We start from the raw sequence: 27,251 nt of genomic DNA on the forward strand, positions 1-27,251 counted from the left end.
AGAATGTTCATGTAATTTTAGTGTATACCAAATTGCCCATAACATTACAGTGGATTTACCTGATGAACTGTCTGGCTCCATGGCTAAATGGCCTTTGGTCACAGGGGTCCTGGGTTAGATTCCTGGCAGGGTCTAGAATTTTAACCATCATTGGTTAATTTCGCTGGCATGGGTACTGGATGTATTGTCTTCATCATTTCATCCTCGTCGCGATGTGCACGTCGCCTATGGGAGTCAAATCAAAAGGCCTGCACTTGGCGAGCCGAACATGTCCTTGGACACTCCTAGCACAAAAGCCATACACAAGTTCATTTTTTACCTGATGAATTTTGTGATTGTATAAATGAAATGGCGTATGGCTTTTAGTGCCGGGAGTATCCAAGAACAAGTTCGGCTTGCCAGATTCAGCTCTTTTCATTTTGACTCCCGTAGGTGACCTGCATGTCATGATGAGGATGAATTGATGAAGACACATACACCCAGCCCCCGTGCCAGCGAAATTAACCAGTTATGGTTAAAATTCCCGACCCTGCTGGGAATCGAACCCGGGACCCCTGTGACCAAAGGCCAGCACGCTAACCACTTAGACATGGGGCTGGACTTTGTGACTGTTAATATCTTGTATACTGTACAACTGAGTGCATAAAAATTGGCCATTGCTTTCCTTCAAAATTTCTCTAAAATGGAAGAGGAATGTATTCTGCATGTGGAAGGATTATCTGCTACCCACTGTTGAGGAATATCCTTGTTTAGAGAATGTATACATTTACAGTATTTTTTTGACTGGCCAATTCTTGGGCACTAATGTACATACTTATAATTAATACTTTTTAATGCAAGATATTTATAATGCCTATGTCATACAATTTAAATTTTTTTTTTTTCTGTTTCTAGGAAAAATGACTTTGGCTTGCATTCTGTCAAAATGTCACAGAAGAGCTGATAAACTGCAGTGTATGAACTATCCAAGAAATACAATTCCTTGTCTCTTCAGGCCTTAATAAATTTTCAGCCAATTTTTTTTTCTTGTTCAGGTCAGTTCTGAACTGTTCTTGCATAGGATTATGAACTATCTAATGCTCATAATTAACTGGCTCAAGATACATGCAGGAAATTATAAAAACATATTTTGTGTATCTTATTTAACATATTTTGACAGTTTTAGTTGAAGTTTAAGAACTTTGATTCAAATGCCCTTACATTTTGCAAATACTGTAATTACAATTGAAAGATTATATTAGATAGGAGATACTTTGCTTTCTTAGTCATTTCATATTAGAGAATGTTTGCCATACCTTACAGTACTTCAAGCACTTTGTCATAGAATTTCTCATCAAAAATTGTCAATATATCACACTGATTATGAATTATGTACTGGACAATTTCAATTTCTTATGAAGATGTGTTGCAAAATTATACTGTCAAATGTTGAATAATTATTGTGATGTATTTCTTTGTAATGAGGCTAATATAAAAAATAAACTGAACTTAAATTAATTAAATCATTGTGTATTATCTTACCTTCCAAACATCCTGAATATTTATTCCTACATGTAACATATTGGTTAGTTAAATAAAAATCATCCTTAATGAGTTTTGTATCTGAAAGGTTTATTTACAGTTTGGACTTAGAAATAAATATTACTTACAGTTCAAAAAATAAATGAATTTATAAAAAAACCTTCCAATAACAATTCAAACAATTTTTTCAAAAAAATAAAATTTTTACGACAATTTCCAAAAAAATTCTCGATTTTTGCTGAAAAAAGTGCTTAAAAATATCCCCTAAGTCCAACACCTCATTTCAAGTGTCCAGCCCCAGCGTTGAAACTTCTATGAATCGTAGAGTTTCCTGTCCAAAAAAAAAATTAAATTACAAACATAAATTAAACAGGTACCTTCTTCAAATGTAGGAAAGTTAACAAGAAGCAATTATAATGCAATGAGATGGAATGACAAGTGTTTCTGATCAACCAAACATTCAGGACACTTTGTTTACATTTTGGACTTAGTGTTTTTTTTTTTTTTTTATATTTTAAAATAAAGAACACAGCTGAAAAATTTCACTATGAAGCCCATCTCCCATTAAAAATGCATTATAAATGCTCAATGTTATCTTTCCTACATGATTTTTTTCCAAAACCTCACCACAGACACACATTTCACTAAAAGATAAACCATGTTACTATGAAGCCCATCTCCAGGCACTACTTAAAATGGCTCAATGTAATGTTATCTTTTCCACAGGATTTTTTCTTTCCAAAACATCACCACTGACACACAGGGCAAAATAAATTTAGATGGTGTTTAAAAAACAAAAATTGTATATGACCAAATATCTGCCTGCACATTAATTACTTGCAAGAAGGGATGCGAAATGAGAACTTTTCATTGGTAAGATGTATCGTGTAAGATTCTCGAGAAGAGTAGGCACACTCGTGACAGCATGCAAAGATGCCTCATTCAATCAAATGAACCAGCAGGCGGACTGGTTTTTCATTCACTGCAAATGAGCGAATTGCATGGATGTACACACAAGAGAAGAAATGTGGTGTAAGAGGACTGATTTACTCCAGTCAACCCTTGAGACAGCTCACAGAATCAGTCCACTTTGTTTGAACTTTTCACTTATGGTGGATGGAAATGACCATAATACAGAGTATTTTTTGTGCACACTGATGGCTACCAAACGAAATGTATGAACATGCTATTCCCGGCGTATTAGTTGCAAAAGCAAAGATATGTTGGACATGATTCACAATTTGAAAAGCTATGAAACATTTGAAGTCAGTCAAGCATTTGATAGTAGCCTTCCGCTTTGCAGACTGCATTTATAGATTGAACAATGTTCTTTTCTATTTCATTCCCTTTTTCTAAACAAGTAGTTATAAAAACTGGAAATTATAACAAAACAAGAGAGAACTTAGTTTCAAGTTACAATAAATTAAACAAAAATATGATCCTCTAAAAGTGTTTTTGAATCCCATATTGAACATGCTATGACATGCAAACAGTGAGCATAGCACTATTCAATTTTACTCCATTTTTGGATCGCAGGCCTAAACTTTCAATCGAGAAGAATTCCCATCCCTACTTGCCAGTGTTAGAAGGAAAGTGAGTTTGTATTCCAAGGTGTATGGGAATTGTAATTTTTTTTTTTTTTAATGTTCACCTGTTTCATTTCTCATCACCTCCCTAGAAAGTCTGGAATATATACATTAAAACAGACACCATAATAATACACATAGCTTTTGCAGATGATCTGGCAATCCTTGTGAATTATGTTGAATTATCCAGGAGACTAATAACATCCTCAGAGAAGACACCATTAAGACCAATCTACAGATCTCATTTGAGAAAATGAAATATATGACAAACATAAAATTTTCTTCAGTCTGCTGGCCTAACGGTTATAAATTATGAACACAGACGAAGGAAAGACAGAGAAAGTTAGGAGCTTCAATATCTCGGGGAAGTGATCCAATACAACGGTTTAGAAAAAGAAGCAATCAAAGGGAGAATCCAAAAGGTGGACCTGCCCATACCAATTAACAAAAGATGTGTACACCAAGAAGTTGATTAGTTCAAGAACAAAATTAAGACATATTAAAATGCTATGACATGCACACCGAGAGCAGAGCACTATTCAATTTTACTCCATATTTTGACTGCATGCTACTGAAGTAATGGAGCTAAAAAGCAGAGGATTGATACAACAGAGAAGAAGGAGAGGAAGATTCTAGGGCTTAGTTATGTTAATGGAAAACAAAGAATGAGGCCAAACAATGAACTGTACAAAGAAGCTGAATGAACTGTGGAATTTAAGAGGAAAAGACAAGTCCAGTTTTATGGGCATCTCCTAACAATGAAGCATGAAAGATTTACAAGAAAGATCCCGGTGCACTCTGAAGGGAAGAAAGGTGGCTCACTGAAACCCGTTTAGATATGGAGAAAATGGGTATGAAACAGGATAATATTCAAGAAAGAAACCATTTCAGATATATGATACCAGGCTTCAAGGGAAGGAAACCTTGGAAGAATGCAGGAAATTAATAAGCGACCAAATGAGACAATATTGGCAGAATATCAAAGGCAAGGACGGAAGAAGATGAACACGAATCCAATATAATGAAGTTGTTACTCCATGGTCCATAGAGGCCCAAATAGAATAGAAGAAGAATAATACACATATACCAACAATGACATCGGCTCTTCATCCAAGTAGCCACGATTTGAATCCTAGATGATGTATGTGAGATTTTTTTTTAAAATGAGAAAGTTACATTCCTATGGTTCAAAACCAACATAAAGCAAGAGGTTCTATGATCATTATATCGAGTCATGTAAAAAAGGTATTCTTTATACAGAATTCACATGGACAATGCAAATAATAATGCTGTGTGTTTGGTATTTCTTAAACGCTATACCAATTGAAGAGACATTAGAGTGTCATAATTTTACGCTGGAAAGGGGCTGCTTAACATGCCACTAAATACAACTGTCCACAATCTACTGTATTTATGCATTTTTAAATGCCAACCAATTAGGCAAGGATTACTTTCACAACATTCAGAGTAGAAGGAGAGTGCCTAACCAACAATTCTGTGCAGCTGATCTTGCAGAAGACATATGCCGAGTTGTTGACAACAATGTATTAAACCGTAAAATGAAACATCCTTCCCAAAGGAATTACGTCTTAAAGGAGCTAACTCCAGCTCATTCTAAAGAAATAATTTCAGAGAGTTCCTGATAAAGACTGGGATTTACCATAAGTCACTCCCTTACAGACCAATGTTACAAACTCAATTTTCTATAAGAAGGAATCTTGTACTTCTATTTTATCTTTTGCCCTGTGTGTTAGCAATGCTGAGTCCATGAGAGCCATTTTGCATGACAAAGTAAGAGCACCATATTGTTTACAGTAGTGTATATAGGGAATCATTATATTTAAATTCTGACAGTAGTCTACTAAGTAGTATTGTGCTGTACAGAGCATATTACAAAAAGTAAATAAATATGAAAGTCATAACTAGCAAATTAACATTGAATAAGCTGAAACTATACTCTATTTATGGTGGATTCTTTTTTGTCAAATAGAATGTCTCTCAAGTTATGTAAAACTTAACATACTAATTTCTTCACAAGTCTTTACCATATGCAGAGATCTGTAGTATATACAGAATAGAATACTTCACAGTGGGATGTTCTTAACAGTCAAATCTGTTTTAAATGTGAATTTCATTGGGCATATACTTCTGGCTCCCATCTGTCCAATATCACATACAGACAATAGATTATCTACCTGAACCAAGTCACAGTGAGAGGCATAGCTTTTAAGTTAAACTGATTTGAAGGACCACCTGATTTCTCATATGTTTGTACAAAAGTCATGATTTCTAATTCATACTGACAACTGAATAATACTGAAAATAATTTGGCATTTACAGCACATTAAATAATAATATTCCAAGAGCTAGTCAAGGAGTGTATATCATCAAAGGGCCTTAATGACGGTCAAAAGTTTCCAAACACTTAACAACCATTGGCATTATAACTGTAAAGTGCTTACTGAATATTATTATTGCCTCAAATACTACGTACAGGCATTTTGATTTGATGCCATCTATGGTGCCTGTGAACCAATTTTAATGTCTGGTTCACTCTGCCACATGGTAGAGAAACGGATCTCCACTGGGCGATCTATCAGTTTTATTTACTTTTGTTGGGTAAACACCAAATGTGTCATCACAGATTTATTACATGCCAACATCATACAATGTGGAGGGCCAAATGTACTTTCTTCTGCCCTTCACAAATTTCACCACCTCTGCTGGTTCATCTGTGATTTTGGGGTCGAGAAGGTGACACCCCACTACCGGTCCATAGAGCTTGCACAACTGTGTCTCGATAACGAAAACGACAAAACTATGCCAGAGATTCTATACGTCAGTCATTATGTTACTTAGCCCATTGTTCCTCAGACGGGGGAGGGGAAGTAAAGTAGTCAACATACGAAGGCATGTCTTTTAAGTAAGTACCACTTTTAAATATGGCCGCTGCAGCGCTTCGGTTGTGTTTCAGAGCACATGCGCTCAGTAGTACATTTGTTGGCTAGCCACAAACATCATTACGAAAGTATTCACCTGCATTTACGTTTGGTTGTGCATGTTGAAAATGCCTCTGACAATTAATGGTCCCGCCAAGTGTAACGTGCGCGTTGTAATTTGTTTTCTAAATGCAAAAGACGTGAAAGCTGTTGAAATTCATTGGCAGATTAGTGAAGTGTATGGAGAACACACTATGAGTGAAGGAATGGTAAGAAGATGAGTTAAAGCATTTAACAAAGGCCGTACTAAGGTCCACGACGAGAAGCATCAAGGAGTGTTCTTTATGAAATTGTGGGGAGGATAGCTAGATTATTGGAAGTTGTGCTCACAATGGGTACTGAGGATGCTGACAGAAGTTTACAAAACCAAACGCGTAGGCAGTGCTTTGACTTTCTTTGAATGGTATAGTAATGAAGGTGATGTGTCCGTAAGTCGAACTGTCACCGGCGACGAAACACGGGTGGCTTATGTTATGCCAGAATCAAAACAGCAATCTATGGAATGGACACACTCAACATCACCCAAGAAAGTGAAGTGAAAGTAAACAATTTCAGCTCGTAAACTGTGTTTAGGGATAGGCAGGAAGTGTTGCTTGTGGATTTTTTGCACTGAGTTGACACAATAAATGCTGAGACTTATTATGAGACCTTATGTTAACTCCGTTGTGCAATTCCAAATACACGGTATGGCATGCTCACAAAGGGGATTCTTTTGTTTCATGAAAATGCGTGACCTTACACAGCTATTTGAACCCGAGACCTCATCACTTTATTAGGTTGGGAACAATTTGATCTCCTCCATATAGTCCTGGCCTAGCGCCTAGTGACTATCACTTGTTTCTGCACCAGAAAAAGCATTTAGGAGATCGGCACCACGATGATGATGATGACCTAAAAAACGACCGTGCTCCAGTGGCTGGCACATCAGGCATTAGATTTCTATGAGGATGGAATTCAGAAGCTGGTTTCATGATATGACAAGTGTCTTAATACAGTATGTTTGGAACTTACTTTAAAGTACAGGCTTATATGTAAAAAAGGAATTGTTTAAAAAATTGCATTACTTTTTTTCTATATCAAAACGATACTTATAAAACATGCCTCGTAGCTTATCAGGAGCTTTGACCTGCTTAAATTACTGCTGTCTAGTCAAATGGCCTCCCGATATTGGAGTTTTGTGAGGCCGGCAACATACTAGTCTGGAATATATATAAGCTACCTAGGTGTTTTTTTTTTTGCTATTTGCTTTACGTCGCACCGACACAGATATGTCTTACGGCGACGATGGGATAGGAATGGTCTAGGAATTGGAAGGAAGCGGCCGTGGCCTTAATTAAGGTACAGCCCCGGCATTTGCCTGGTGTGAAAATGGGAAACCACGGAAAACCATTTTCAGGGCTGCCGACAGTGGGGCTCGAACCCACTATCTCCCGATTACTGGATACTGGCCGCACTTAAGCGACTGCAGCTATCGAGCTCGGTCTACCTAGGTGTAGTGTTCAACATGTTACCATACAATGCGTCTTGCTGACATTAAGTGTTAAGCCGATTGCTGACTAGCTTCCATGACTCAGTTGTTTGGTTAATGTTATCTTCTTCAGCCTCATTACTTGGCTTTCCTGACCAAGTTCACTGCCTTTCATATCAGGTAGTTTCTCAACTACCTCAACTGAAAACCTATTCCAAACCTCAGGCCAAAATTGAAATCTATGGATGAATAGAATCTGAGGTGGCACTATTCAGACACCATGGATGTGGCGAAAATGTAAAATCTAAAAGTTATTTCATAGTCAAACAGTGTCAGTGAAACTTAAAAAAAATAGAAAGAATTTTGAATTTGTGCTTATGTTATCTTTGCATGACATATTTTTATTTTTATGTCCATATACTCATTTTGATGAATAACAGGACATTTTTCAAGCTAAAAACAGTAAGTCCATTTGGATATAAAATTTGTTAAATATGGCATTATAAAAACATAAAACACAGGATTCTCTACTATGTAAAGTTGGACTTGTAAAGGATTAATAAAATCTTTTACTAAATTTCTTCTGAAGTCTCAGTACTTCATCTTCTTCAAGTGCCATTTTCTCTCAAAAGTTTGCCAACAGCCACAGTGATCTGGGCTTTAGATGTTGCAACCCACAATAGTTCAGTAGTGCTACAGTAGAAATGTATCTTCTTCCGTGTGATCTAATGCTTTGTATCTTCCCTTGAGTGACCAACTGTAATAGGTGATATTCCTATCCTCGCACCACATAACCAAGGATTACAGCTTTCTGATCTTGACTGAATTTGATGATGCTTGATGATGCTTGTTGTTTTAAGGAGCCTAACATCAAAGGCCCTTGACTGAATTTAAGGCTTCCTTTCTTTTCCTCACCTGTCTCATTACTTCATCATTTGTGAACCAAGCTATCCAACTCCATCGCAATATTCTTCTGTAAGTCTGCAGTTCAAAAGCCTCCAACCTTTTCATTTCCCTTTTCTTCAGAGCCCAGGTTTCCACTCCACAGAACAAGACCAAGACGATGTAACATTTCAAATCTGGTCTTTAGATTTAGACTAAGGTCCTTGCTGCAGAACACTTTGCTCAATTTATTGAATACAGTTTCTGGTTGGTATATTCTGGTCTTTATTTCAGTACAGTCATTGTCATCATTCACAATTAGTGCCTAAATACTTGTATTTTGATACTTTCTGTACTGTTTCTCCATTGATCATCAAGTTACCTAGATGTAGTATTGTACATATTATCATACAATGAGTCTTGCTGACATTAAGTGTTAAGCCAACTGCTCACTAGCTTCCATGACTCAGTCTTTTGGTAGTTGTTAATAAGTTGCTATCTAGTTAATCGTTAACTTTGATAACTGCCATTTCTTCCTTCAGAACTACTTAAATATGGAAATAATAATGGGAGGAGGGGGGAGGATGGAAGGACACAATCCTGTCTCATGCCTTATTTCTATGCCATCAGCAAAAACCCTCCCTTCCTTAATTACAACAGTCTGATTGTAATGAAAGTTGCTGGTGATTCGAATGTCCTTTATGTCCAAATTCTTCCTCCTGGGCAGTTGTATGAGGTAGTCATGACAAATATTGTCCAAAAAGAAAACACTGGTTGGTTGACTTCCAAGCACCTCTGTAATAGCACATTATGGGTGAACAACATTTTCCTTGTTCCTAGCACATTTCTGAATCCAAATTGTGTTTCACTCACATCCTGTTCTAATTTTCTGAAGATCTGCTGATGGAGAATATTTTAAAATATTTTGAGCATTTGACTCATTAGACACTGCAATGATAAGTTTTTTCTTTTTAAGTAATGGGACAAGTGCAGGACATCTTCAGTCGAAAAATAAATGTACAGACCTTAAAATTCTAACAAGGATATTGAACATATTAAGTATAAAAATTCAAAAATGATTGTGTCCAGCTAAAATACGACGTATGGAACGTCATGTCATAATGATACTAAAACATCAGAATTTAAAACAACATGGATTAAAATCTTAGGTGAGCCTGTTTGTGTGATGAATGAATACTTGATGCACTCGTTGTTGACTGCTGTGTAATTGTCTGTAATGTGCACAGAGTGATGCAAGCCTTGGTTGCTTTGTAAGCAAATTTACAAGGAGGTGGAATATTTGATTTGAACTGCATAAGTTGCTTTGAGAGTTGAGCTGTAATAATAATAATGTAGGCCTAAACATAGAAATAATCTTAAGCAAAAATAAAATAAATTGGCTAATTAGTCTTGTGCCGCACCCCCGGCAGGATGACCCAAAGGAGAGCGGGCCAGGGATCTGGACATAAATGTAGGGTCCAACCCAGAGGATAATGTCAAGTCCCAATTCAAACAGCTTGACAACAACTTTATTCATAGACACAGTAAAACAAACCAATTCGGAAGCGCACGAAAACCAACATAACATAACTAAAGAAGGGTTTTAACCCGTTTCCATTTCTCATCCTTGTAAAATATAAGAGGAATTCCACTCTTCTAATAAAAGGCTTAACATAACGTAAGCTGCGCACCTTGGTACCAAATGAATGTCTTACTAATCACTACAGCGCTACAACGTATATACAGCTCGCCAGTTACAAGGTAAGGAAAACTCTACTATCAGTGAACTCACAATGACACGCATACTTCCCGACTACACGTCCAGAACATTCTGGAATCTTTCTTTCATGTTACAAGAAACGTACAACACTTTAAGTTACTTTACGTTACTTTCACAAAATATCTCGGCACCAAGCCGTTCCTGATCAATTACAACCAGATACATGGCGTTACATAACTGTACAAGTTCCTAGTTCCTCCCATCATCCTACCAACACATAGCAAACCAGTAGATCTTACCTCCCATGCCCCTCTCACGGTCCTTGGTTCGACCCAAGAGTAGTGCTCTCCACCAAGAGCAGCAGGTAAGTGAGACGGACCACCGCCCGGCGAGGCACACTGGCTCGCCGGGAGGGGTAGGTCCCGATACCAACGTCATCACGCCCCTCTCTCGGAGAAGCCGGGAGGGGGTAAGTACACGCGAGGGAGCATGGCAGACGATCGACATACGAAAGAAATGCAAATACGGAGGGACGCCCCAGGACGGAAAGAATTCCTTGTCCATGGAGCCATAAGTGAGGAACAGGGAGAGACACATTTATTACACAATCAATGCCTAGGACATTCAGAAATACGCACAATGATGGTAGTAAATTTTCAATGAGCTCGCCAGGAGCACAGCACAGGAACCAAGTCCTTTAAGGCGGGAGGAGACCAAACACACGGTTCAGACCTCCCCCCCAAAACACCAACCCAGGGTTGACCAAAGTGTTTTCCTTCCATAAAGATCAGCCGCATAAAGTTCATTATCTTGAATACTTGCTGGATATACAATAGTGTTCTTGCTTTACAATAAATAACTATATACAAAAGTAACATCTTGCTGCACATAAAAATGAAGACACAAGTCTTTGCCCAGATAATATATAAAATTAATACTCTTGCTGGTCACCAAAATGACGTAGTGAGTCCAAGATTATCTCTGAATTTACATTCTTGCTGTACATTAAACGAAATAGCGAGTTCTTGCCAAGATTAGCACTGAAATTACTTTCTTACTATACCCCATAATGAAGTAGCGAGTCTTTGCCAAGCCTATCTCTGACTTTACATTCTTGCTGTATCAAAAATAGTTTCTTACTGTACACCACAATGAAGTAGCGAGTCTTTGACAAGTATATCCCGGGATATGGCAACATTCAGTTCAATGAAGATGTCCCCAGCAATCGCCAGGGGAAAGGTGGGCCATCAGGGCCGGCAACCATCATAGCTGGGATACAACCCAACCAAACCTTGAGCGGCATGCATGCAGGACAACGGCCACAGTAGCGGACCGTCTCGGAGCCTCCTTAGGCAACTCAGACGCTGGAAATCCCAATCCTTCTGAACTCGGTAGCCGTAAGACACGGCGGCTGGAGTCAATGATCGCCAGGAATCGCAGCCACGAGGGGCCCTTCTCATGGAGCAGTGGGCGTAGGTGGATACTCCAGTCCACTGTAAAATAAAGCAGAAGGCCAGCAAAGATGTCGAAAGATATCCATCCACCGGTACAGGGTACAGGGGACCAATGCAGTGTAGGGGACCGGACCGGGGGCATGGGAGCAGTACGGGTGCGATAGGACTCCGGGAGGACTCACACTAAATCATTCATAATAAATAAATAATACATCCAGATTTGTTTTTCTTAAAAAGGGAAGAACAAACTTAAACTAACTAAGGGAAGAGCATATCTCCGACAAGAATGGAAATGAGTCAAAACTCTCCGGATAACCGAGTTAAAGCTTCATACCACATGAAACCAAGGTACCCGTAGCTGAAACGCTAAGCAGGCTTTACTTGCGAAAGATGAACTCGGAAGACTCTCTCCGTCTCCGGATCCTTTACCAACAAGGTGACCGGCGTTAAGAAATCCATAATTTCATACGGTCCACGGAATCTAGGAGCGAGCTTCCCGGAAGGCACGAAATTCTTAACAAAAACATTATCTCCTACAGCGAGATCGGTCGGTCGGCGCCCCTCATTGTAACGTTCTCTCTTCTTCTCATAGGACACCTTGAGGTTTTCCTTAGCCTTTTTCCAAATTGCCCTGATGTTAAGGGGGTCAATCCTCTCTGGTAACAGTTCATCAATGTTCCAGAGATTACTGAGTGGAGAGTTGGGAACGAAGGAGAACATAAGAGACACAGGAGAAAACTGATGCGCTTCATGTACAGCAGAATTAAATGCGAAAGCCAGCCATGGCAACGAAGTGTCCCATCTCAAAACATCGTCATGATGGAAGGCGATGAGAGCGGCCCGCAAATTGCGGTTGACTCTCTCTGCATAAGAGGGTTGGGGGTGGTACGGGGACGTTGTCACATGCGTAATGGACAGGCTAAAGCAAAACTTTCTGAACAAATTCGACGTGAACGCCCTCGCATTATCGGACACCAAGTACTGGCTCGGACCAAAAGAAGAAAATATGGTTTTTAAACACCTTATGGTGGACTCTGCCGTGGCTAACCTCGTCGGAAAAAACCAAGAAAAACGAGTGAAGCCGTCGACACAAACAAATATAAATCTATTGCCATCCGTCCTTGACTTGGGGAGGGGTCCCACATAATCTATAAATAGACGTTGCATGGGTCGCGTAGCCTGGGTAGAAGACAACAGGCCGACCCGAGTATTAAGGGCAGGCTTGCTCATCCTACAAATCTTACACGCTTTGACCATCTCACGGACTTCAGCATCCAGCCCCTTCCAAATAAAGTTTTCGCGAATTTTCTCCCTGGTCTTAAACACTCCCAGATGACCAGCCAAGGGAGTTTCATGGAAATATTTAAATATCATAGGTACTAATACCGATGGAACAACAACTTTCATCTTGTGATCAGAGCGGGAGGGACAGCAAAGGACACCATTTCTTAACACATATGGGTTAACAATCTTGCCTTCTTTCAACTGCTGGACAATAGGCCCTAAGATAGGATCTTCCACTTGGAATTTTGCAAGATCATGGTATAACAACGGGGCATCAGTCAAGATCGCTCCAGCCAGGGGTAAAGAAGTTAGGACCTCAGGGTCAGAAGAGTCATCATCCTGAATAGGCTGACCAGTGAACATGCGGCTAAGCGAATCGGCCACAACATTGTCCGAGCCTCGAATGTGCCGTACATCGAACTGAAACGCCGATATTCTTATGGCCCACCGAGCTAGACGGCCCGTTTTCCTAGGTTTACCCAGGACCCAGCTCAACGCTTGGTTATCGGTTTCAAGCTCGAATTTTACATGTTCTAAATACATTCGAAACCTCTCTAGGGCAAACAACACAGCCAAACCCTCTAACTCATAGACTGAATATTTACTTTCAAGAGGAGTCAAGGTCCTGGAAGCGTAAGCAACAGGTCGCCGGCCCAGGTCGGATTCCTGCATTAAGACAGCTGCAACCGCCGAGGCTGAAGCATCGGTCTGAACAATGAAGGTTTTGGAAAAATCGGGCATCGCAAGTATGGGAGCATTAGTTATAGCCAACTTCAGATCCTCGAAGGCTGCTTGTTGTGAAGTACCCCATTCAAACTTCACCCCTTTACGCCGGAGGGCGTTAAGAGGCCCAGCACGCTTAGCAAGGTTAGGGATAAACTTACGGAAGAAGTTTACCATCCCGATGAAGCGGGCGACGCCTTTAACGTCCTGTGGGGGTCTGAACTCATCAATGGCCCGGGTGCGAGACTGGTCGACTGAAACTCCATTAGATGACACTATATGGCCTAAAAAGGACATCTGCGGCTTTGCAAAGGAAACCTTCGACAATTTAACCGTCAGGCCAGCGTTACGCAGTCTAGACAACACTTCGCGCAGGTGGTCAAGGTGCTCCTCAAAGGTTTCCGAATAGATGACGACATCGTCGAGGTAATGATAAAGATAACTGAATTTAATATCCGAAAACAACTGATCTAGAAGCCTACTAAGCACCGCAGCGCCAGTGGAAATGCCAAAGGGCAATCGACAAAATTCGTAGAGGTTCCAGTCGGTTGCGAAGGCTGTCAAATGACGGGACTCCTCTGCCAAAGGGATTTGATAATATGCCTGGTTCAAATCCAGGACGGTAAAATACCTAGCCTTTCTGAACCACGAAAAACAGGAATGCAAGTCTGGGAGCGGAACAGATTGCAATATCACCTTCTTATTCAATGACCTATAATCCAAAACTGGACGGTAACCTCCCTGAGGCTTAGGCACGAGAAATATGGGTGAGGAGTAAGCGGACGTGGAAGGCCGAATTATTCCCTCCTGCAACATGTTATCGATGATCTCCTTCAATGCTCGCATTTTTGGGGGAGAAAGACGATAGGGCGGACTCCTAACAGGAATAGAATCTGAGACCTCTATCTTGTACTCCAACAAGTTAGTCATCCCCAATTTTTCGTCAGAACCTCGGGAAAGGCATCACACAACTCCCTAATGCTCTTGGCCTGATCCTCGGGCAAATGGCTAAGATCGGAGCCCTTTTCGTCCTCAGAGGGCACCACGGCAAAAGAAGAACTCGAGTTAGACCGCAATACAGGAATCCGAACATCACGACAAAATTTGAACCAGCAGGACCCTTCCTGTATATCCAAAACCAAGCCTGAGTAAGCGAAAAAATCAGATCCAAAGATTACAGGACACGGTAAATCTTTGGCCACATACAACGGAAATTTCCACGAAAAATTAGCAACACGAATCTTACACTTCACAACTCCCAAGACTTCAACTCTAGAAGAATTAGCAGCCACACAGGAAAAGGAAACCGGGTGGACGACGGGAAATTTACACACAGATTTATGCAGACCAAACCACTTCTCGCTTACAAAGGAAACAACACTTCCAGTATCTAAGAGTGCCGTCACTGGCTCATTATTAATCTCGGCCTTGACAAATGGAGCTACCCCCTTATTCTCGGTCGTTATCTGCAAACATTCGGCAGGACAGGATGACAAACGTTCACCTGGAGTCGTACGATGATTTTGACTAGGCGACGGCGAATTAATGAGCCTGTCCCTGGCCTTTTGCCGGTCTAGTCAGATACCTTTCGGCCCTTTCGTGCAATCCCTCGCTACATGACCCGGGGTCCCACAGCGAAAACATACAACCTTCGAAACCCTAGGCGGCCCCTCGGTACTCGAACCACGGCTAGGCCCTTGTGCCTGAAGAGATCGAGAAGGGCACTTATTACGGAGATGATCAGACGCGCCGCAGCCAAAACATATTTTTAACGGGGCGGGTTTACGAGTAACAGCACGCTCAGATACACCCCGGCCAGAAGAAAGACCAGGATCGCGAAGCGAGTCGGCATGTCGAATGCCCTCCGCCGAGACGACCATAGCTTCCAACTCGGCAAAGTTACGAGGCTGAGACACAAAACACAAGCAAGAACGATACGACGGAGTAATCCCTTCCACGATAGTCGAAACCACCTGCTCCTCCGTATAATCAAGTGCGAATACCCTGGCATAAAATTTAATGTCAGAAATAAATTCTGATAAGGTCTCATTTAAACGTTGCACACGAAAGTAGAATTGTTGCACCAAAGAATTAAGAGCCCTAGCGGGGATAAAGTGAGTTAGTATATGGGCATGAAACTGATGCAACGATAATTGTTCCGATATAGCATTAACAATCTTATCAGAAAGAACTCCAACAGTATGCGGATAGATCACCTGTAAAATTTGTGCATGCGTCAACCCAAATACTTGAGCGTGATCCAAGAATTCGACAAGAAAACGAAGAAATGCAACCACATCACTCGCCGAATTCACTGAGTAGCGCGGGCTGTCCTTCAGCATGTTATTCAATGGGTGAGGAATACTCGAAAATGGTGAAACCTGCGGCGACAAAGGTGGCTGTTGCCTCGTAGTCTGTTTTGAAGAACGCTCTAAAGATGAGAAATGCGGCTCGAGGGAAGTTCGCTGCCCGTCGGGCCCAAGGTCAGGAGTGGGTTGGTTTAACTCGCCTACCACCGCCGCAGTGGAAGGTAACACTGGCTTAGTCTTGATGGACGGGTCAGCTAGCCAAGTCTCAACTTTCTCTAAAAGTGTAGAAGATTTGACCTGTAAATCCTGAACCTGATTTAACACCTCCTCCTTTAATTCTAATGACAGCAAATCACCTACACGATGAACATAATGCATCAAACGACCCTGCACTCTCTTAAGTTGATGGGGCGAAGCGACGTCGCTCTCCAGAAAATCCATCACTGAGGCGATATCAGAGAGGTTAGTCTCAATAAGGGATACCGAACTCGTGACCTCGCTTTCGGTATAACAGGCCGCTGAGACATTCCGATGTAAATTGTTCCTCAACAAGAGTTCATCGGCCTTAACTGTCCCTTTCGATTCCAAATTACGTATTGCTAACTCATACAGCAATTCCTCCTTCCGCAAAGCTCCCGGATAAATAATGTCGCGAGCAGACATCGTGTAAATGATACAACACACAAGGCAAAATTACAAGCACCGAGACGAGAGAGCTCTGGGAGCTCAAATTTCGCAAGTAAATGAAAAAAAAAGGAAATCCAGATCGAACCACGCTCCTGGCTGCCACCACTGTGGTGTACCCCCGGCAGGATGACCCAAAGGAGAGCGGGCCAGGGATCTGGACATAAATGTAGGGTCCAACCCAGAGGATAATGTCAAGTCCCAATTCAAACAGCTTGACAACAACTTTATTCATAGACACAGTAAAACAAACCAATTCGGAAGCGCACGAAAACCAACATAACATAACTAAAGAAGGGTTTTAACCCGTTTCCATTTCTCATCCTTGTAAAATATAAGAGGAATTCCACTCTTCTAATAAAAGGCTTAACATAACGTAAGCTGCGCACCTTGGTACCAAATGAATGTCTTACTAATCACTACAGCGCTACAACGTATATACAGCTCGCCAGTTACAAGGTAAGGAAAACTCTACTATCAGTGAACTCACAATGACACGCATACTTCCCGACTACACGTCCAGAACATTCTGGAATCTTTCTTTCATGTTACAAGAAACGTACAACACTTTAAGTTACTTTACGTTACTTTCACAAAATATCTCGGCACCAAGCCGTTCCTGATCAATTACAACCAGATACATGGCGTTACATAACTGTACAAGTTCCTAGTTCCTCCCATCATCCTACCAACACATAGCAAACCAGTAGATCTTACCTCCCATGCCCCTCTCACGGTCCTTGGTTCGACCCAAGAGTAGTGCTCTCCACCAAGAGCAGCAGGTAAGTGAGACGGACCACCGCCCGGCGAGGCACACTGGCTCGCCGGGAGGGGTAGGTCCCGATACCAACGTCATCACGCCCCTCTCTCGGAGAAGCCGGGAGGGGGTAAGTACACGCGAGGGAGCATGGCAGACGATCGACATACGAAAGAAATGCAAATACGGAGGGACGCCCCAGGACGGAAAGAATTCCTTGTCCATGGAGCCATAAGTGAGGAACAGGGAGAGACACATTTATTACACAATCAATGCCTAGGACATTCAGAAATACGCACAATGATGGTAGTAAATTTTCAATGAGCTCGCCAGGAGCACAGCACAGGAACCAAGTCCTTTAAGGCGGGAGGAGACCAAACACACGGTTCAAGTCTTAAGTAATGTACTGGCACATCCGGCTACTCACGTTCTGCCCTGTCCGAATCGGCCTGGCTCACCTTGAGTTCCAGCGCCTAACTAAGTGCTGTACTGGGAAGTCGTTTGGGAGGCGAGCTATCTAGGAGGGGCTGACCCAGCGTGGGAGGGGGGAGGGAGAGAGTGTTGACCTAATGAGGAGCCTAGCTTGAGGAATTTATCAGTAATTTCTTCAGTAAGAATGTTTAACTCCTCTGAAATCTCATTTAAATTGTAAGAGGGATTACATTTCTGATCAAAATTTATAAAGATGTTTTCACAGATATTAAGGAAATTACCTTTCCTACTTAAATATAAAATCCAAAGACGTTGCTCCAAAGAGGTGAATGAATGATTAAAATCAACCAAGTGGGAGCTCATGGCTGAAAATAGATTACAGTGAAACCTCGTTAAGATGTTTCGGCAGGGCACAAGGAAAAAAAGGACATGTTAAGTGAGAAAACGTACTAATGAATATACAAATATACAAATAAAAACTATCCAGCAGGGATATGGAAACACTAGATACGACTTTTTTCGACATGAGGGTATTTTATGTCGTGTATCCGCGGGTACATTGAAAAGTATAGGCCTATCTACCATTTCTAAAGATGAGAGTAAAGTATTAAAAGGTGTGAAAACAAGAGAGAACAAATATGAAAACCTTTTCTGGTGGGGATTATAAAATAACAAGTAGTGGTACACTGAAAGGTGTGAAAAACACCAGACAACAAATATGAAAACATATGAACAGGGGCCAACAAAAATATCAAAGTATTTCTGCGGATCACACTCTTTCTAAAACAAATGTCAGTAGAAGCCTTTTATTTCGGAACAGTGGGTTGTTAAACATTATTTTCTGGTCAAACTCTTAAGACAGTGAATTGGAGGTTACATTTGATCATGTGCAACTGCGAGGAATAACTTTGGCCGTCATTTTGAATAGAACAAAACTCTGACCAACTTGGGTGATCGAGTCGAAATTCGAAAGTGCAAGTTTCAACATTTTGTGACCTCTGCACACTTGTGCCAGTCCACTTTCCGACAGACTTTAATTTTGTCTTCATTGAGTTATTAATGAATTTCACATTTTCCATGTCCATAACTAGGCTATCACGAGACAAATATGCACCACACTAGTCAATTTCACAAGATTATGTTTCTAATCCAGATGTAGGCTACCGTATCACGCGACAAACATTACCTACATTTCACTGTACCACTCAACACAAAATACATTCTACCTTCTGAATAGAGTGCGAAATACAAGCACAAACAGGCTCACTCTGCTATTCAGCAATCTCGCTGCTAACTGGCACCTCTGAAGTTCACAAAGGCCTTTTCCTGTAATCACACAACTGTGGCGATGGCTTTTACCCGAACTGTAAATTACATTTCTTTCAGAAGGGATGACAAATACAGTATCATTTTCAAGTCTAGGAAAAATGTGATACTACTATGTGGTAATAGCGAAAATTTGTGATGCGATGAGTGAGGTATTTTTATATAGTTTTAATATGATGAGAATCCGGACTTCGAATTTATGACGTGGTAAGCGGGAAAACGTGTTAATAAGGAATGCACTAATGAGGTCTCAGTGTATATTTTGAGGCATTAACATGTTCTTTGTATCTAATAGCAAAGTTGCATCCAGTCTGCTAATAGCAAAATTGCGTCCAATCTGCCCCACATAACTTGCTGGACATTGATTACAATTAAGTTTATATACTCCAGATTGCTGATATTTATCCTTGACCTTATTAACCGTGTGATGATTGTTGAAAAGCTGAGAATTATGATTAACTGTCTTAAAGGATACCCTTACATCGCGTCTCTTAAAAATATTTGTTATTTTGTATATATTCTTATAACTTTAAGTGAAAATTACATAATTACTTTCTTTCTTTTTGGATTCTCTAATTAATGTTGAAACCAGTTTATTCTCACTTTCCTAATAATTTTGTCAATACACTGCCTAGTGAAACCATTTTTCCCGCGATGAAGTAAATAATATTCAATTCGTTCTTTCAATCTTTGTCCGACAAAGGTATATCAAAGGCTCTGTGGATTAGAGTGTGAAATGTGGCTCTTTAATGAGCTTCCAGATGCACAGAATTTCATCTAATGGCATTGACTGTTTGGGTTTCCAGAAAATTCAGTTTCAGTTTCTGACGTGAATTTAATCTGTGGGACCATCTTATTTACATTCATATTAAAAAATAGAATCAAAATGAAAATTGAGCAGAATCTAGATGATGATCATTTTGGGTTTAGGAAAGGAGTAGGAATGAGAGAAGCTATTATAGCACTTAAAACCATCTTGGAGAGAAGACTAGAGCTTAACAGAAATACATACATACACATATAGGTAGCTTTTGTAGACCTGGAAAAAGCTTTTGACAATGTTCAGTGGAAAAGATTGTTCAGAATTATGAAGGATATTCATTTGGACTGGAAAGACAGAAAAGCAATACTAAACCTCTACATCAATCAAAGAGTAATCATTGAAAGAAATAAAACAGAATGCAAGGTGAGGATCAGGAAAGGAGTAAGACAGGGGTGTTCCTTATCACCATTTCTACTTAATCTGTACATTGAAGAGGCTATGAAAATTTTTAAATCAAAAATACCTGGCATTAAAATAAATGGAACAACTGTACACTGTATTAGACTTGCTGACGACATCGCACTTCTGGCTGACAACAAGAAGAACATGCAGATCATGCTCAACAAATTAACATCCATCTTAAAAGATTTCCAAGACTAATGTTATGGTTGCAAGCAAATCTAAAATGAAGCCACCAGCACATCTCAGAATTGGAAATATTTTAATAAAACAGGTGCACAAGTTCTGCTACTTAGGATCAGTTACTACCGATGACAACAGATGCACTGTGGAAATAAAAGGAAGAACTTCCCTGTGTAAGAAAGCTTTTGAGGAGAAGAAGCAGCTCTTAATTAATAAATCCTTAGATAGTGAACAAAAGAAATTGTTTATCAAAACATTCATTTGGAGTGTGCTGCTATATGGCTGTGAAGGATGGACTCTCTTCAAGGAGAACGTGAAACGATTAGAGGTATTGGAAATGTGGCTATGGAGGAAGATGACAAGAACTACAGTAGCTGGATTGAGAAGAAAACTAATGAAGCAGTGCTTAGAGAAATAAACACCCAGAGACGTTTAATAACAATGATAAAAAGGAGAAAAGCATCAGTTTTTGGTCACATTCTCAGGCATAATGACTTCATAAAGAACTTGTTCGAAGGCAAGGTGATGGGAAAGAAAGGCAGAGCGAAACCACGGAAGAAGATCATTGAAGAGGTAGTTGAGATGATGGGATGCCCAGGTTTTGGAGAGATGAAAAGGATCGCAGAGAGAAGAGATCAATGGTTGCAGCGACAAGGCAAAGCCTTTAGATAATGATTCTGATGATCTTATTCAACTGCTTGAATACTTCTTCCCCATTCGTGATGTGGTCGATGATGGAAAACATACCGTTTAAGTAACACGTCCAGAAAGTTTAATGTCGTTGATTTTAGTACTTTCCAAATGATCCATAATATCTCTGCCATGATCCCTGAAGCTGGGGCACCCATTGGGAGACCTTTTTGGTTGTAAATCTGATCATTAAAAGCAAAACAGTTACTGTATTGGAAGTTACAAATTCTAGTATATTGATAAATTCCTCTATCTCTTGTCTACTTAACTTGCTGTGTTTTAGCAAAATGATCTTTAACCAGCTTAATAGTTTTTAACAATGGGATATTCGAAAACATATTCTTAACAATGAAAGAGTGCATCTTAGAGTTCAGCTGTGCAATTAACTCTTTGGTCAGATTGCAAAACTCTACTGAATTTTTGATGGACTTATTCGTAAAATTATAGTTTTTTTTAAATGAATAAATCTGGAGGTCTTATACATTCGACTATTTTTAAAGTTTTCAATGGACCTAATGGGTATATCCTTTTTATGTACTTTTGACAGTGCCCTAGCCGTAGGGATACTTGGGTTCATATTGATCAACTTTTGAGATTTCCTCTCACTAAGAATAAAGGAAGACTGTTTGAAAATTTGTTTAAGATTCCTTTGAATACCACTAGTCAGACCCTTTTGAACTATCTTAAAAGAATGCCCAGCAAAGAATGCTCCTGTCTTCTGGATATACGACTCTTTGTTCATAATAACTGTTGCATTACCCTTGTCTGCTTTCGTCAGGATTAGGTCATTATCCTTAATTTTCTGATTCAATGAACCGATTTCTTTACTGAAATGGGGGAACTGAAGTTATGCTTTTCGTTCATAAATTAGATAGGTTTTTCCTAATATTGAATCTAAATTCAATTTGATTTTCAATCGGTAGATTTTGCAAAGTGCTTTCTGTTTTTGAGATAACCGCATTGGCATCACTGATTTGGGTTTCAGATAGATTAATCAGAGGACTGTGGAAATTTAAATACTTTGGACATAATGAAAATAAAAAAATACCAGATTTATTGGTTTTGAGAATAAGTGCTTGGGTTTTCTTATCTAATATACTCTGTTTTTAGAAAGCACATCAATTATTTTACTGCTAATGAATTTCTGGAATGATTCCCTGGACGCAATCGTTACTGAACTTTTATACTTAATATGTTCAATACCCTTCTTACAATTTTAAGGTTTCATTTATTTTTTGAGTGATGGTGTCCTGATAAAGGAGGAAACATGTATTGAATTTTAATGTTGTCTTAATAAAGACAGGCAATTTGTTTTTTAAAGGTGGAGTGTATGATCAAGAATTGCACAAGTAATTACTTACAACAATACAGGCTTTACGATGAAGTTTATTTCATGTAATCAGATAGATTCACTCGTAGTTAGAACTTGGTAAACTTCATTAAAGAAAATGCTCTTTTGCTGAAGTATGTTATCCTGAACGTGCTTATTACTTGAACTATCAGGTTGAACAAAACAGGAAATCTTTAATATGAGAAGCTTATGTAAAATGCTGATAGCATTGTGGCACAAGCAACATTTTTCCTTCAGCTTAAGATTAGACTGTATTATAAAAGCTTGATCTAGAATTTAACTGTAATAAAAGGAGATGAAAATAAAATTTGATACAAAACAAGCGATACTTGCTGAACCTCTGTTTAAATGTTTCCTTCATGTTACACAGCCGGTGACTCAACAACGAGATAGCAAGCCTGACACGAGTTAGCTCCAAGTCAATGGCAAGAGCCACATTCAGCTCTTTGCTCTCAGAGCCACATTTGTTCTTCACCAGCATATAAGCCTAAAACTGTTTTTTTTTTAATTTTTACATCCAGTCCACATTCATCTGATTATTGTTTTAAGAGGAAGTACAACTAGGCAACAATCCTCTATATAACACTAATCAGAGGGAAAAAATGGAAGGGATCCGACACTTTGAAAAATAAAGGTATCGCCCAAAGAAAGGAAAGGGTCATGAAGGGCGTGGAACTAAAAGATTCCCTAGGCCACGAATGTTCTAATACCGCTGGGGTCGGAAAAGAACAAGAGTTGATCAAGGCGGATCAGATAGGATAGATAAAAGTAAGGAGCCTGGCACAAGTAAGTGGAAATAATACCAGGACTCGGCTGAGGGCCCAGAGGTCGCCCACCCACGCTCCTAAGTTAAGAGCCCCTGGGGCCCCTTTTAGTTGCCTCTTACAACAGGCAGGGGATACCGTAGGTGATATTCTACTGCCCTCACCCACAGCGGGACATCTCTCTAGTATCAGGTATAATGCTGCCATTTTTGTCAAACAATTTATTCCCCTTTATTAAATTAATGTCAACCAGTTCTTCGATTTTCTTATATATAGAATACCATTTCTAAAATATTAGCTCTTCAACCTCACTGTACCTTTCTGTATACCATTTGCAGTCTTTTCCTCTCCATTAATTGCAGTATTTCATTGGTTGTTCATGATTATGTACCTCTCTATTCTTTCAGTATCTCTCGACTTGTACGCAGAAGTATGTCCATGAAGAAGCTCCATTTTTCATTCTGAGAGATACCCATCATTTACTTATGTTGCTTAGGGAGTACATTCTTAAGTTTCATTTCGAATCTTGCAACTAGTGAATTATGATCTGATTATATATTTGTTCCACAATAGATTTTCACTGCCTTATAATAATAACAATGGCATATGGCCTCCAGAGAGGCCTCATGCGGGTCTTTCTCTCATAGACGACCTATTAGGCGACCTGCATGTCTGTTAAGGTTAAGGTCCTACCTAGAATGATTTCTAATGCTGAATACACCACACACACCCAGCCCCCGAACCATTGGAATTAACCAATTAAGGTTAAAATCCCCAAACCGGCTGGGAATCGAACCCGGGACCCTCTGGACCAAAGGCCAGCACGCTAACCATTTAGCCATGGAGTCAAGCTTCACTGCCATGATGGAATTCCGATAGAAAATCAATTTGATTTAGAATAATGTTGTTGATGTTATCTTCTGGGTGTTTTGCAGGTGTACAATCTTCATTCTAGTAATACAATATAAAAAGTGCTGCAAACTAATAGTACTATTTTCTTGACAGAACTGCACCATAGTTTCTCCTCCTTCATTCTATATTCTCAGTCCAAAATATCCTATATTTTCCTTCATGTTCTTTTCCACGTTTTGCATTGAAATGCCCATGATGACTGTGATATCCCTGGATTTTGTAGAATGCAGTGCTTGTTCAATTTCATTACAGAACTGTTACAGTTCCTCTTCACTCTTATCAGTAGTTGGGGCAGTTCCCTCTGTGGATCAGTGGTAGTGTGTCAACCTCCAGATCCCAAGATAGTGGGTTCAAACCCGACAGAGGCAGTTGGATTTTTGAAGTTCGGAAAAAGTCCCTTTGACACTCCATGTCGTATGAAGTTGGCAGGTAAAAGATCCCTAGTGGCACATTTGGTGTTTACCTGACAAAATCCATTAAAACTCAGCTACAGACACTCAAGAGAAATCTGGTTTACTCTGCCATCTAGTAGGCCTAGAGTAAAACAGAACGTCGAAATAATTGACGAGCAGATAGCCAGATGGCATTATTATTATTATCATCATCATCAACATTATTATTATTATTATTATTATTATTATTATTATTATTATTATTATTATTATTATTATTACAATTCTATTTCGGTGACAGTTATCACTGAAGAGTTCCCCTAAGGTTAGGCTAGTCTGGCCCCGCGGTGTAGGGGGCAACCTGTCCACCTGTCACCCAGCGGCCCCAGGTTCAATTCCTGGCTAGGTCATGGGTTTTTAATAGTAAATGATTAATATCCCTGGCCTGGGGACTGGGTGTTTGTGCCATCCGTAACGTTCTTTTCTTCACATTCAATACTCTACACTTCCTCCATTCCAATTACATGCAGGTTCATATCACACGGTACAAGTAGGGGCAAAAGATCTCTATAAGTCGACGCCCTGAACAAATAGCATGTTATTTAAAAAATAGGTTAGGGTATCTTACTTCGCTCAATCCCAATATGTTGATTTTGAACTGTTGCATTTCTTGGGTCACATTATGCTCAGTAGTACTTACAGAAAGTTAAATCCTTAAAAATGAATTTAAAATATAAACTCATGACAATGGGGGTTTTGTTACTGCTAATGAATATCACTTGCTACAAAATGAACAATTTAATATCTATAGAAAATACTCTGATCACAGAAAAATAATAAATAAATGGTCACGTCTTTTGACATTCCTAACTACACTGTACAAAGGCACAGTGGGATAGGGATTGGACTACTATAGCAATAACATGTTCTGTTTATATAACACAGGACTCCAATGTCATCCCGATGTTTGGAAGGTGTCACTGTCAGTTGAAAGGAACACGTGCCTCAATTGAAAGTATGAATGAAGGTAGTCTGTGTGGGGTGTAGGGTTTACAAGTCATGGCTGATTGTGCAGACTGAGGTAGACAACGGGAGAAGCAGCTGTCACTGAGTGAAGCCACTCGTGCACTTACATTGCTTCAACAAGGTTACTTGCAGAGGTACATTGCCAGAATGTTATGGGTCGCCAAAGGAAACAACCCAGGGCAGGATCATTTCGTACATCTACAAGCTCGACACACTAGTATCTGCCCTAGACAGACATCATGGCAAGAGACTGCAGTTCGCTAGAGATCATCTGCACTGGCAGTTAAAACAATGACGAATTGTGTCATTTTTGGTTGAATCCCGTTTCATGTTATATGGTTCAGATGGTCATCAGTGAATCTGGAGAAGACATGGGAAGCAATTACATCTGACAGCTGTAGAATCTACAGTTGCTTATGGAGGTGGATCTGTTATGACATGGCCAGACATAAGTCCTGACATGAAAACTGATATCCTGATCATGCACAATGGATCCTTAACTACTCAACGGTGCATTGCCGAGATCTTAGTGCTATATATAATACCTCATGAGGCAACTTGCAGAAAACACAGTATTTGTGCATGATCATGCTAGAGCACATGATGCCAACACTGTTCGGAAATTCCTGCAAGAGCACCAAATGCAACAAAAAATGGAGTGACCATCCTGAAGTCCAGACTTCTGATTGAGCAAATCTGGGAGCAACTGGAGCAGTGCATCCGTGCGAGATATCCATTACCCAAAAACTACAAATCCTTGACAATGCCCCCCCCCCCCCCTTTTTTTTCTTTCTTTTTGGAAGAGCGAGGAAGTTTGCCTCAAATGAACATGTGGTGCCTTGGTCAGAAACATGAGAAGACGATGTGAAGCTGTTGAAGCTGTTATCTATGTGAGGGATGGCAATACTCATTAAAACACTCAATTACCACTGAGACCATTTTGTTTATGACATGTTGTGCAATGACGACACGCACTGAGTGTCCAAATAACACTTTTCATTTCAATTCAAAATTGTTGTAAAGGAGAAAGTTTGTTTCAGTTACGTGCCTGTTTTCACTTCAATATGGAGGGAGGTATGAATACAGTGGAACCTCGATTCTCCGTTTTTGGGGGGACCATGGAAAAAAAACACACAACACAGGAAAACGGAAAATCTGAGAACGAATGAACCATCAACAATTTGGCTAAACATCACAAAAATGAAATATGTAACTTATACTTATAATCCTACAAACACTCCAAAACCAAATCAAACTACAGCCCCAGTGGGCCTTCCGCCTACCAAGCGACCGCTGCTCGATCCGAAAGCCTGCAGATTATGAGGTGACACATGGTCAGTGTGGCAAATCCTCTCGGCCGTTATTCCTGGCTCTCTAGACCGGGGTCGCCTAAATTAAAGGTAATTGTAGAATGAGTGAACCTGGAACCAGCCTTCATGTTTAGGTAAAAATGCCTGACCTGGCCAGGAATCGAACCCGGGCCCTCCGGGTGAGAGGCAGGCAAATTAGACCGCAGGGCCAGCTTCAAACCTTAAATTACTGGTACGCGACTTAAAATATTGAAAC

At 40.0% G+C, this 27,251-nt stretch overlaps 1 long non-coding RNA gene across 3 annotated transcripts in view; it reads right to left on the reverse strand.

Annotated features, from left to right (window-relative positions):
• Window positions 1–1,740: 1,740 nt before the first annotated feature.
• Window positions 1,741–27,251, reverse strand: part of LOC136875608 (uncharacterized) — an 84,769-nt gene continuing 59,258 nt past the window's right edge. For all 3 annotated transcript variants that reach the window (XR_011018416.1, XR_010860492.2, XR_010860490.2), the window contains one exon: window positions 1,741–1,852. This is a non-coding gene — a long non-coding RNA (uncharacterized lncRNA). The remainder of the gene's footprint in view (window positions 1,853–27,251) is intronic.

Source organism: Anabrus simplex, chromosome 6 (assembly GCF_040414725.1).
Source record: "Anabrus simplex isolate iqAnaSimp1 chromosome 6, ASM4041472v1, whole genome shotgun sequence".
Classification (NCBI taxonomy): Eukaryota; Metazoa; Arthropoda; class Insecta; order Orthoptera; family Tettigoniidae; genus Anabrus; species Anabrus simplex.